The sequence below is a fragment of the Petaurus breviceps genome, unplaced genomic scaffold (genome assembly GCF_028583685.1).
Source record: "Petaurus breviceps papuanus isolate PSGF00001 unplaced genomic scaffold, PetGlider_PUasm1.0 90823, whole genome shotgun sequence".
In the NCBI taxonomy this organism is placed as follows: domain Eukaryota; kingdom Metazoa; phylum Chordata; class Mammalia; order Diprotodontia; family Petauridae; genus Petaurus; species Petaurus breviceps.
In genome coordinates this window covers 19990401-20002416 of record NW_027187352.1, presented here as the reverse complement: position 1 = coordinate 20002416, position 12016 = coordinate 19990401, and the positions used below count along the sequence as shown (strand labels likewise).

The window sequence follows — 12016 nt, the reverse complement described above, 5'->3', positions numbered from 1 at the left end:
AACTGCCAACCGCAGGACCGTTAGCTCGGCTTTTCACTTTCTCTTGCTCTGCTATGTCAGCACGTCCATGGGGCATGGGAGATCTTTAAATCCCATAACCCTTACAGTACCCCAAGCATTTAGCAAAATGCCTGGTCCACAGCCAGCACTTGTTGATACTTATTGACTGACTGGATTTTGAAACCTGACTCTGCCACATTCTACCTGAGTATCTTGAGGCTGCTTATTTCTCAGTTGAGAAGTTCACAGATTTTCAGGGTTAGGAGAGTCCTCAGAAACCACTTTATCCACACCGTACTTAAGCAAAAACCATTACAGTTTCCCCAAAAGACATTATCCAACCTTTGACTGAAGACCTCTTGTCAAGGGGGGCTTATGACCTCCTGAGGCAGCCCTTTACATTGTTGCATAACTCAATCAATAAGCATTTATTAAGTGCCTACTCTTTGCCAGGCATTGTGCTAAGTCTTGAAAATACAAAAAGAGGCAAAAGGTAGTCCCTACCCTCCAGGAGCTTCCAATCATATGGAAAAGAGAACTTGCAAACAAATATATACAACGCAATCTATATACAGGATAAATGGGAAATAACAGAGGCAAGGCCCAGGAATTAAAAGGGATTGGGGAAGGCTTCCTGTAGAAGGTGAGATTTTTGTTGGGACTTAAAGAAAGACAGGGAAGTCAGCAGGCTGAGTGAAGGAGTAAAGGTATTCCAAGTACAGGGGACAGCCAAAGAAAATACCCAGAGCAGAGAGATGGAGTGCCTTGTTTGTGGAACAGCCAGAAGGTCAGGGTTATTGGATGAAAGAATACATGTAGGGGACTGGGTGTAGGAAGACTGAAAGGTAGAAGGGCCTAGGTTATAAAGGATTTTGAATGCAAAACAAATCATTTTATTTGTTCCTAGAGGTGATAGGAAGCCACTGGAGTTTGTCAAGTTGTGGGGGGGGGGGGGGGGGGGTGATGTGTTCAGACCTGCATTCTAGAAAAATTGCTTTAGTGGCCAAATAGAAGATGGATTGGAGTAAGAAAAGACTTCAGGCAGGCAAATCCATCAGCAGGTTATTACAACAATCCAGGCATGAGCTGATGAGGGCCTGCACTAGAGGGGTGGCAGTGTCAGAGGGGAAAAGGAGGCATTGTCAAGAAAGGTGGCAGAGGAAAAATCTGTAGGCCTTGGCAACAGCTTGGATATGGGAGGGAGAGAGAGTGAAAAATCCAAGATGACTCTTAGGTTGTGAATCTGAGGGAACAGGAGAATGGTGTTACCTTCTATAGGACTAGGGAAGGTTGTGGGGGAAAGGTTTAGGGGGAAAGATAATTAATTCTGTCTTCGCCATATTGAGTTGACTACTGAACATCCAGTTAGAGATGTCTGAAAGGCAATTGAAGATGGGAGATTACAAGTCATCAGAGAGTCAGGGGTAGGAAAGGTAGATTTGAGAGTCATCAACATAGAAATGGTAATTAAATCCATGGGAGCTGATGAGATCACCAAGTGAAGTAGGATAGAGGGAGAAGAGAAGAAGGCCTAGGATAGAACTAATGTGATACCTAAGGTTAGAAGGAATGATCTGGAGGAGGATCCAGAAAAAGAGACAGAGAAAGAATGGTCAGATAGGTAGAAGGAAAACCAGGAAAGAGGGATATCCCAAAAAACAAGAGAAGAGGAGAGGGGAGAAGAGAGGAGAGGAGAGGAGAGGAGAGGAGAGGAGAGGAGAGAAGAGAAGAGAAGAGAAGAGAAGAGAAGAGAAGAGAAGAGAAGAGAAGAGAAGAGAAGAGAAGAGAAGAGAAGAGAAGAGTCTAGAGCCTCATGAGACACTCATAGTTAGCAGGTATGACTTATGAAAATCTAGCAAAGGAGACTGAGAAGGAATGGTCATGCAAGTAGATGGAGAACCAGGAGAGGGTGGTTTCCTGGAAACGTAGAGAGAAGAAAATATCAAGGAAGAAAGAGGGATCAGCAGTGTCGAAGGATGCAGAGAGGCCAAGGAGAATGAGGATCAAGAAAAGGACATTGGATTTGGCAACCAAGATCATTTGTAACTTTGGAAAGAGCAGTTTTGATGGGATGTCAAGGTGGGAAGACAAATTGTAAGAGATTAAGGCAAGAGTGAAAGGATAAAAAGTGGAGGCACCATATCATAGATGACCTTTTCACAGAATTTAGCTAACAAGGGCAGAACAGATGGTGGATAATAGTTAGCCAGGATGGAAGGATCAAGGGAGGGATTTTTAGGATAATGGAGACATGGGCATGTTTGTAGGCAGTAGGAAATGAATCAGTAGACAAGGAGAGATTGAAAATAAATGAAAAAGTGAGGATGACAAGAGAGGTCAATTTATTGGTGGTGACAATATGATGCCTTGGTAAGGAGTAAGGCCACTTCATCATGTGAGGCAAGGGTAAAGGAGGAGATAGTGGCAAAAGGCACCCAAGTCGTAGGAAGTGAGGATGAGGGAAGAAGAGGGAACTCATGGTAAATGGACTCAGCTTTTTTCTGTAGAATATGAGGTAGGAATCTCAGCTGGGGGGGGGGGGGGGGGGAGGAAAGCTTTTTCTTAACTTTAGGCTGAAACGGGCTTGGGCAATTTCCATTTGTAGCTCCCAGTTCTGCCCTCTGGTCAAGCAGAATTAGTTGAGCCGTCTTCCAGATGTCCACACTTCAGATACTTAAAGACGGCTTCTCTTCCCCCCAGGCTAGCCATCATCAATTCCTTTGATTGGTCCAGTACCCATCTTCTCAGTTTATGAATGTCCTTCTTAGAAGACAGCACCAAGAACTCAATCCAACTCATTAACTTGGTTCTTTAATGAGTCCCTGATCCTCTAATGCCTCTGGCCTTTTCACATCATCTCAGACTAGCTCTTCCACTACAAGAAAGAAAAAAAAGTCTGGTTTCCTTGAAGTAAACACACACAGGGCATTTTTCTTTTTATTGGCTTCACTTATGGCCTCTTTAAGTGGCTGTGTGTTTGTTCCCATGTCCTTTCCTCCTCTGTGTTATGATGAAAGATTAAAAAAAAAAAACAGCCAAATAAACATCCTACTTGCCTTGACAAGACAGTACTTCCCCTCCCTACCCTCCCATACCCTCCTTCTCATGCCCTGGGGCCCTCCATCTACACACCCCTGGCTATTCCCAAGCTAGCAACTACATTTTGTACTCCAAGGTCCCAGAGCACCATTACAAACACCAAACTTTGCTAAACAGCCATCAACTAATTCTGTAATTGTAGTACTTTCCACAGACTCCACATTCCTAACCCTGATTGTCTGAACAAAAAAAAAAATCATAGTACTAGAGTACTTACCCAAGAAAGGTTTTACTGAGCATTTGCTTAAGCAATAAAGCAGTCCCAGAGTAAAAAAGAGGATTTTTAAACCTATTTACAGTGATTTAATGCTAGGGAGAATGTAGCAATTTTGAACTATCCCACCACACTGCATAGTTAGCGCACTCTCTTTCTCTGAGATAAGTGCTATGAAATGTATATTGTTATTTTTATGTTTTGTGTTTTATTTTATTTGTTTTTTCAGATAGACTAAACAACTAAAGAACCATCCGAGTCAGGACCTCCTATTGGTAGAGCACTATACCAGTAAAGACTTTTACAAACCAATGCTACCCCAGAGGCTGGGTAGATATAACTATCAGATGAGATAACACGTGTACAGCACTTTATAAACCTTAAAGCACAATATATTGAGGAATCAATAAACATTTAGAAATGCCTGTGATGGTCCAGGCACTGTGCTAAGTGCTATAAATACTAGCTGGCAGTTGTTATTATTTCTATTCCCACACTTGTAAGAGGAATTTATCTGCTGTCTCTTATGGGCCTTCTTGGGAGAGGAGGACAAGAAATTAAAAAGAGAGGGTCCCCAAAAATTAATGTACTTGTCCTTTATCCTAAATGGCAGACAATGGGCAAGGTATGAGATAGAGTATAGCATGATAGAAAGGGCACAGGTTTGGGGGCCAGAAGACCCAACATTTGGTAGATGTTGGGCCTTGGAAAGTCACTTAACCATTCTGCCTCACTTTTGTCATCTATATAATGGGGTAATTCACACTAGCTTCCTTCCAGAGTTAGTTGTTACTAGGAATGTGTTTTGCAGACATTAGAGCACTAGATGAATGTGAGTTAGTCATCTTCCTCATCCATCCCTATCATTCAGGAGTAGGCCTGGTTGTATGATCCCATTGTAAAAAAAAAAAAAAAACTACTTGGAATTTCAGGAAGGCAGTAGAAAGGTAAGATGGGGAATTCAAATCCAGCCTCAGACACTTACTAGCTGTGTGACCCTGGGCAAGTCACTTAACCCTGTTTGCCTCAGTTCCTCATCTGTAAAATGAACTAGAGAAGGAAGTGACAAATCACTCCCATATCTTTGCTAAGAAAACACACTAAACAACAACAAAATAGTTATAATTATGTAAAAGTGAAATTCAACTCCAATTCAGTTAACAGTTATTAAATGCCTGTGATGTGCCAGGTACTATGTTAAGCGCAGGGGATTCAGAAAGAGGCAAAAGATGGTCACTGCCCTCCAGGAGCTTCAAAATCTAATGGGAAATAGTGATGTCGTAGAGAGACTAGGCTGTAGGATTCTGAGTCAGAGAAACATGGGTTCTTTTCCTGCTCCAGACACTAGCTGTGTGACTCTGGGCAAGCTTTTTAACCTCTCTGGGCCTCAGTTTCCACTTCTGTAAAGTGAGGGAGTGACATCTGAGGTCCTTTCCAGCTCCAAAACTATAATCCTATGATAGCTTGCCTTAGAATATAATGAGAGGTCTACAAGGGAAGATTCAATGACCAGTTGTCAAAGATGTTTGGAGAGAAGATTCCCATTCAGCAAGGGGTGAGACAGGATGGCCTCTGAGGTCCCTCTCCTCTCTAAGACACTGTGATCCAGTATTTCTTTCGGTGGATTTATTGGCTTCTTGGTTCCCACTTGGTCTCATTGGATCATCAGCCAGACCTAACTCCTTCACTTAGGGAAAACACTGATTCTCTTGGAGTTCCTACTTGGCCTATAGGGCTTGAGAAATTGTAAACAAATGTGTCCCCCAAAGAACATTTAAAATAAACAATTTCAGGGTGATCAAACCTTTCAGATTCTGTAAGTAGATTCAGTTTGATGAGCCCCTCCTGTTTGAGAGCTGCCCCACTCTATAGGTGACTGACATCCCAAAGTCCAGCAGTGCAATTCAATAAACATTTATTCAGCTTTTAATAAAGAGAGATTTAATTTAATTCAGCAGATATTGATTAAACTCCCAAGTAAGTACAAGGCACTCAGCTAGGCATTGTGGAGACAAAGCCAAAAAATAAAATAAAATACCCAGAACTCTGACCTTCCAAGAGCTTTCAGCCTACCAGGGGAATGGGGAATGAATGAAAATCTGTATAATTCTTGATAGGGAGCAAAAAAGAGAACAAGAGCCCTGGGAATGTGGAAGGGAGGGAAATAGCACTGATAGCTAGTGGAATGAGAGAAAGCCACACCTGCAGGTACCACCTGAGCTCAGTATTAAAGGAGGATGAGGATTCTGAAAGGTAGAATTAAGGATAGAATATCTTCTAGGCAGAGGTGGGGAGGAAAATTTATGCAAAAGCTTTGAGGTAGGAGATAGAATATCAAGTTCCAGAAATAACTAGAAATATAATTGAAACAAAGTATGTGAAGGGAAATAACATGAAATAAGGCCAAAGAGGAGGATTAGAGCTAGAATGTAGAATGCCTTAAAGGCTAGGTTTGGAGTTTGTATTTTATCTTCTAGACCAAGTCTCCAAAAGATTGGTAATGGGAAGGGAATCTGGGAAGCCATAATATGACCAAGGGGGCCTTTCCCAAAATATATGACCAACCAATCAGAGGGTGGGAAAATGGATCCGGTGCCACCTCTTCATTAATCAGGACTTGTTTCCAACATACTCACATTGACCTTTCACCCATTATACTCAGATAATCTCCAACTCTCCTTTATTCTGAGCAACCTATCAGGTGAGTTATAACCCTATTCCAACATCCACAGCAGCAACTCCATAAGTGTTAATGGGAAAATTCCCCCACCACTCCTATAATATCTATGTCCTGCCCCACCTAGACCATTTCTCACGACTATGACCAGTGTTCCTTAGGTGATGGTCCCTGCTCTCCAGCCAGAGCTGTGACTGGTGAGTAAGAAATCCACCCACTGCCTATTTTATTTTATTGATGTTCAATAAGTTTATTGTCTTAATCTGAAAATCTTCATAGAAAATTACAGATTTTGATATTTTAACTGTCAGCTGCCCGCTCCTGGGCTCTGAGGAAACTCGCCTTCTTCTGAGCAACCTGATCTTTCTTCTGGGCAAGGGACATTTTGGGGCAGTTCCATCTTTTCTTTTTAACTTCTCTCTTGGGTTTCTTTTCATACACTGGATTTTCCCATATACCAGCATGAGCTTTCTTGTACATTTCCTCCATCATGTCAGGAGTTATGTTGTTCTTTATGTACTGTGAGAATTGCTTTTTATATGCATCTTCATCTTCTTCCATGAGATAACACATATAATCTGCAACATTTTGGCCCATGATGTGTTTACGATGTACTTCAGCATTGAATTCCTTGCTTTCCGAATCATACCCAGGGAAGCATTTGGTACTGTGAGGAATAGACGGACCACCATCCACAGCTCCATTAAGGGCCCCAAAGACTTTGTTTCCTGTGGTAGTTCTGGCAAGACCTGCATCCAGGTAGCATGTAAAAGCACCGGGCTGACCATCGATGCTTTCCACATTGTACTCATCTCCAGTCACTTCCACCTGACCTTCATAGATCTTGTCCATGCCAAATCTGTTAAGAAGCCTGCGGGCCAGCAGCAGGCCTGTGCAGTAAGTGGCAGCATAATTTGTCAGGCCAACCTTCACACCATACTTTGGCAATTCATGGGCATAAGCTGCACAGACAATCATATCCCCCTCTATACGGGCATAAGCAATCTGGCAGATGATGTCCCTGTTGGTGACCTGGACGATCATGCGGTATTTCGGGGTGTTATACTTATTCTTATCCTGGATCACTAGGCGTTTCCGTGCATAATAATCCGTTTTCCCCTCTCGCCTTCTCCGGAACTTCACTTGGTACCATTTGAAGTAGGCCTTATTCTTTACAACTTTAACAAACCCCCATCCTGCTGAATGAGACCCGCGCCCTTGGCACAGACCTGCCCACCGCCTATTTTATTTTAGATTGAGCGGAATGAGTCACATAGTAGTATATGTATATAATTTATAAATATATGTATACACATACTTAACAATATACATTTTGTGTATGTAAATAGATATTAGATAATGCTCAAAAATATTTTTCCCAATAGTAAGCATATCATCAAAAAAGCGCTAGACAGTAGGCAGCCAATACATGTTTTAAAGTAGGGGAGTGTCATGGTCAAATTTATTCCTTAGAAAGGGAATTTTGGCAGCTATATGAAGAAGTGAACAGAAAAGGGAGAGACTGCTGTCTGAGATACTCATTAGGAACCCAAAGGTGATTTCCACCTGACCTAGGGTAGTATCTGTGTGAGTAGAGCCAAGAAAGTGAATAGGAGAAACATGGTGATGGTAAAATCAGTACAATCTAACAACTGATATGGGAACATGGAATAAGGCAGAGAGGCAAGAGTCAAAGAATTCTAGAGCAAACATCCAAATTGGAAGGGTCATCTAGGCCCCCAAATCATTCCTGAAAAAGAATTACCACTCTGACCTAGCTCAGTTCCTAGAAAGACAATGGTACCTTCAGAGAGAGAGAGAGAGAGAGAGAGAGAGAGAGAGAGAGAGAGAGAGAGATTTTGATGAGGGTCAGATTTAAGGGATTTGTATTTGGGGCATGTTGCATTTGAGGTGCTCACCTAGGTGGAGATGTCTAGCAGGGAACTGACAGTTGGTGATTTGTAATGAGCCTAGAGATACAACTCGTAGAGTTGCCATAAGGAAAATGCTTTGTAGGTCTTACAAAGTTCTATATAAATTTGGGTTATTATTTGTATTATGTACAGTGTTCTGTGCTAAATGCTGGAGGAAGATACAGAATTAGAATCATAAACCCATAGAATCTCAGCATTAGAAGAGACCTCAAAAGTCATCTAGTCCAACCCATACTTGAACAAAAATCTCCTCCAAAACATAGAGATCAGTAGCTCAACACCTATTACATGTAGAACATGGTGCAAGACTCTAAGGGAAATGAAAGTATAAATAAAATATGGTCCCTGCCTCCATGGAGTTCACAGTCTGTTTAAGAAGGATAGGACACATATCACCTAATTATAATGTGAGTAGAACATTATAAGAATCTAAGAGGGGAACAAAGTGCTAGTTAAACATCTTAGGAAGTAAAAACCACTTGCAACCGAAGTTCAACAGGGAAGTAATCATGTTTCAACTCAGTAGTAAGAGCAGGTCAGCTTCTAGGAATGCTTTCTGTGGCCCAGAGCTCACATCTAGCATCTAGGGAAGGAGAAACCCAGTACTAACTATCCTTACTTTGGTTTCCCTTCCGACATTGCTAAGTATCATGGTGTCATTAGTTATTATTACTGCTACTTTAGTAGATGAGAAAAGTGGGGAAAGAGTTACAGGACATCCTGCATTTCACTGGATACTATCACAATCCATCCACTATTCTAGTCAATGAGTATGTCAGTGGAGGGGGCTTGTCTCTAACACCCCCAGTATGACACTGTCTATTTTAGGAGAAATATAGGAAGTGGGGACAGATTTCATAAGGGCACTAGATTTGGCCTTTGCCTCAGAGGAGCTTATATCTCTTTAGGACGATCAAGCACAAAAAACAATTAGAAAACATTAAGGGCAGAAGTCATTCATTCTACCAACCTTCTGCAAGAAGCCTTTCCTAAACCCCTTAATGCATCCTGGGCCATTGCCAGTCATGTTGACTTTTGTCTTGCCACTGGACTCTGATGTCTTTGGAGGAGAGTAAGGCTAGCAACTTTGTGGTGCTTTGCCTCACTTAAATCCAATTCACATGTATGTTAGGACATCAGTCTTGTGATGTTCTTAGTCCTCTTGGAAAGAATGACCACTAATAACAACAATGCTAGTGCCTACTTTCTCTTTATTATCTCCAGTTGATCCTATCTGTATATTATCTGTATACAATTATTTGCTGTTGCCTCCCCCATTAAGCTGAGAGCTCCTTGAGATCAGGGACAACCTAGCCTTTTCTTTGTATCCTCAGTGTCTAGCACATAATAGATAATAAATAAACACTAATCAAATGACTCCTCAATGACTGACTGACAACAAAAAAGCAATAGAAATTTAGTGCTATAAAATTATCATAACTAAGCTTTGTCCCAACTAAGAGATGAGATGATACTTCCCTCAATTTTTTTTTCAAAGGTGAAGGTCCATAGGTATAGAACACTACATATAATAGCAAGCCTTATTTTGGATATATTTGTTGGTTTTGCCAAGTTTTTTTCTTTTCTTCTTTTTAAATGTTTTTTTTTCTTTTTTTTAAGCAATCGTAGTTAAGTAACTTTCTCAAGGTTACACGGCCAGTTATTTCTGGGTGTGGTGCTAAGCATCTGAGCCCAGATTTGATCCTCAGGTCATCCCAACACTGGAGCCGGTGCTCTTACTTGCTGAGCCACCTGGCCGCCCCCTTTTTAAATGTTTTTTAAGGCATTATGTTAAGAGCTATAGGAGGGATACAAAAATAAGTAAAATATGGTTCTTGTTCTCATGAACCTAGTGAGGGGAGATAACCTAATATACATACAGTAATTGACTCATAACTCCCGATATGAGATGAATAAATAATGAGAACCCAACCCTGGGAAATGAGCATGTAAGAGAGATTATGGAGGAAGAATTGATAGGAATTAGCAACAGAATGGATATGGGGGATGAGGAAAGGAAAGAATCAAAGCTCACTCCCTCAGTAATCTTGAGCCTGGGTGATAAGAAGATGGTGCCTCCCCCCCCCCCCCCCCCCCCACACACACACACCAATAGACAAGAAAATAATGAATTCATAATCAGAGAGTATTGGAGTTGGCAAGGACTTCAGAGATTCTCTAGTCCAACTCAATACCTAAACAGAATTCTTCTTTATAGTTTCCCCAATGAGTAAACATCCAGTCTCTAGGGAAGGGGACCCTACTACCTCTTAAAGGAGTCCTTCAACTTTTGAATAGCTCCATTTGTTACACAGGTTTTGTCTTTTTCTTGTAGTAAACCTAAAGAGAGTCATTGTAGATAGAACTCAGAGTCAAGAACCTGGGTTCAAGCCTTGTCTCTGACGTATACTGCTGCATGACCCTGGGCAAGTCATTTAACCTTTCCTTGCTTAGGTAACTCTCTAAGGCTATTGAATTGAAGGGAAGGCACCAACTTGCAACAATGAAAGAAGTATCATCATCTTAGATTTTTCTGTACCCATGAAATCACAGGGCTAGTCTCTATCCCTGTCTCTATCCTGTCAAGCTTAAATATCCTTCTCTTTTACTTCTGCATAGCACTTCTAGATGTGCTTTCAAGGACCAAGTCAAAAAGGGTTAATCCCTTTTTTTCATGGCAGCCCTTCCAATTCCTGAATTCAACTTTGAACATGTTAAGTTTGAGGTGTTAGCAGGCTATCCAGGTGTTTGGCAAACAACTGGAGATATAGTGTTGGTCCTAAAGAGGGAAACTGAGTCTGGATTATTAAGTATATGTTTCATATATGTAGTGATTATAATCAAATCTATGTTAGTAGATGAGATCCCCAAAGAAAAGTCTAGGAAAAAAAGAGAGAAGGGGGAAAAGACTTGGAAGACACTAACGTTTAGAGTATAAGAAAAGGATGTTAATCTTTCAAAGACCAAGAAAGAGTAGTCTCACAGGTATAATGTGATAATTATGCCAAAAATAATAGAAAGAATTGTAAGAGGAGGCATCATATATGATTAAAAGCCAAAATATCTACTAGAGACAGTAGTGCATTAGAGAATCAGAAAAGGAGATTAGTATGTGTGAAAGGAGGCAAGCATGGCTTTATACAGAAGGTTGTGATAGTGGCTTCCTCCAAAGCCTGCTTCATTGGGTGAGTGGAAAATCTACTCAGGAAAATGATTTGTCATAAATACTGAAGGGACACCTCCACTAACTTCCCCACTGATGCCTCCTCATGCTCTGAAGTGACTCTGGATTCTCAAAGGTTCTGGTATGTCCTACCAAGATAGAAAGACTTCAGATATGGCACTGGTGATAGTCTTGTCTCTTGTCTGAGAACTGACTTAGCTAACTTTGCAGAAACTACTCTACAAAGGGTTGTTGCAAAGAATTTTTTTGGCCACAGCAACTCATATAGTCTGCTAAGGTAAAGAGGTGGTTACAGTCTGTACCAACAGAAAGACCAGCCACACAATGGAGGTATTGAAGCTCAAACCTAAAAACTCATAGATCTGTGGTCTCATCCTTTCAAAAAATGGATATCATGACCCTTCCTGTCCTGTTATGCAACTTTTGTCTGTGTCCTCCCATAAATTTAACATAGACTGTTCACTCAGCCTGATATAGGCATTCCTTGAATTCTCTTGACTTTGCAAGGATACTTGTGGTGGGCACAGTATATCCATGTGATATCCCTCACACTCACTGTGTAAAATCAGCTCATCTATTTTTTTTCAGTTTATGCATTTCTTTGATAATGTTCTTTATTCCAATTCTTCATAAATCCTGTTGTAGTCCAGGCACACCCACTATGGACCTTTCTATTGCCATCTAGACAATAGTAATTTTCATTTCTTTGGAGATGGTACTGTTCTATGATTCACAACCACATAACACTAGTAGGCTATTGATATTAAAATCTTTAATTGGGAAAATGGAAAATAAAAAAGAAAACTAAAGTGCCTAAAACGGCCTTGTAGACATGAGTTACTGGCAAAAGATTCATGGACTTTATGAGAAAATGTTTGGACTTGCCAGAGAAACCAAACCAGGAAAAG

The 12016-nt window shown here is 41.0% G+C and overlaps 1 protein-coding gene, 1 long non-coding RNA gene and 1 pseudogene across 3 annotated transcripts in view; 1 reads left to right on the top strand and 2 right to left on the bottom strand.

The window, feature by feature from the left end:
* The window catches only part of ME3 (malic enzyme 3), a 333119-nt gene that overhangs the window by 262638 nt on the left and 58465 nt on the right, over positions 1 to 12016 (top strand). The window lies entirely within an intron of this gene.
* LOC138148342 (uncharacterized) overlaps positions 2256 to 12016 on the bottom strand; it is a 49022-nt gene continuing 39261 nt past the window's right edge. Inside the window, exon 3 of the long non-coding RNA XR_011165034.1 lies at positions 2256 to 2875. This is a non-coding gene — a long non-coding RNA (uncharacterized lncRNA). The remainder of the gene's footprint in view (positions 2876 to 12016) is intronic.
* On the bottom strand, positions 6215 to 8951 carry LOC138148202 (large ribosomal subunit protein uL18-like; annotated as a pseudogene).